The 1,430-nt window shown below is 42.9% G+C and overlaps 1 protein-coding gene across 7 annotated transcripts in view; it reads left to right on the top strand.

The window, feature by feature from the left end:
- Nucleotides 1–1,430, top strand: part of Uimc1 (ubiquitin interaction motif containing 1) — a 78,239-nt gene that overhangs the window by 6,145 nt on the left and 70,664 nt on the right. For 5 of the 7 annotated variants that reach the window (XM_031358156.1, XM_031358154.1, XM_031358150.1 and 2 more), the window contains exon 3: nt 245–298. The exons of the other annotated variants lie outside the window; for them this stretch is intronic. The gene's annotated coding sequence lies outside the window, so the exon portion shown is untranslated. The remainder of the gene's footprint in view (nt 1–244; nt 299–1,430) is intronic. 7 annotated transcript variants of the gene reach the window in all.

Raw genomic sequence — 1,430 nt, 5'->3', positions numbered from 1 at the left:
TCCTGGAATTCACTCTGTAGACCAGGCTGGCCTCGAACTCAGAAATCTGCCTGACTCTGAGCTTTCTTATTATAATAGTTTTCTAGTGAATTCCTCAGTTATTATTTTTTAAATGGCAAGGTTTGTTTTGTTTTATTTTAATTTTTATTTTGTTTTTCTTCCCTAATTATTAACCTACCTAGAACCTCCACTATGATCTTTGGTGATGAAAGCAAACATTTTTTTTTTCTTTTCTTTTTTTGAGGCAAAATTTTGCTGTGTTGTGTCCACCTTGCAACCTTCCTGCTTCAGCCTGCAAGTAAGTTGTCATTACAGGCACATGACACAGCCATTACAGGCACACAGCACAGCCATTACAGGCACACGGCACAGCCATTACAGGCACACGGCACAGCCATTACAGGCACACGGCACAGCCATTACAGGCACATGACACAGCCATTACAGGCACACAGCACAGCCATTACAGGCACATGACACAGCCATTACAGGCACACAGCACAGCCATTACAGGCACACGGCACAGCCATTACAGGCACACGGCACAGCCATTACAGGCACACGGCACAGCCATTACAGGCACACAGCACAGCCATTACAGGCATATGACACAGCCATTACAGGCACACAGCACAGCCATTACAGGCACACGGCACAGCCATTACAGGCACACGGCACAGCCATTACAGGCACACGGCACAGCCAAAGCCACAGGCTTTTCCTGTAAAGTGTCTTGAAGAGAAATAATTCACTTGTTTACCTTTAAACGTTGTCCTAGTTAGGGTTTCTCTTGCTGTGAAGAGACTCCATGACCTTGGCAACTCTTATAAACTTTTGATTGGGGCTGGCTTACAGAGTCAGAGGTTTCGTCCATTATTATCATGGCTGGAAGTATGGCAGCGTGTTAGGCAGACAAGGTGCTGGAATAGGAGCTGAGAGTTCCACATCCAGATCAGCAGGCTGCAGGAACAGAGAGTGACACTGGCCCTGGCTTGAGCATCTGAAACCTCAAATCCCGCCCCTGTCACACATTTCCTTCAGTATGGCCACACCTATTCCAACAAGGCCACACCTCCTACTGGTGGGCCTCTGGGAGCCATTTTCATTCAAATCACCACAAATGTACTATCTTTATATATATAAATGTACTATAAATATATAAACATTAACTGTGAGTGTTTGGGGTAGATTCCATAACAGATTGAGGCATTGAAGTTTTTGTTTTTGTTTCTTTCTACCTTGTGATCTTCCTGCCTTTGTTTCCTAATGTGCTTGGATCCACTGCACCTGACTAAGAGTATTAGTATTTTTGAAAAAAGATCTTTTAGGTAAACTGTTACTGAATATGTGAGTAAACTACTTGTGTAAAATAATATATAAGGAACCAAGATAAATTGTTTTTACTGTTAATGAAATTTCACTAGCTTTTT

This window comes from Mastomys coucha, unplaced genomic scaffold, assembly GCF_008632895.1.
Source record: "Mastomys coucha isolate ucsf_1 unplaced genomic scaffold, UCSF_Mcou_1 pScaffold7, whole genome shotgun sequence".
Classification (NCBI taxonomy): Eukaryota; Metazoa; Chordata; class Mammalia; order Rodentia; family Muridae; genus Mastomys; species Mastomys coucha.
The sequence above is the reverse complement of the archived record's forward strand: the minus strand, read 5'-3'. Positions and strand labels throughout refer to the sequence as shown.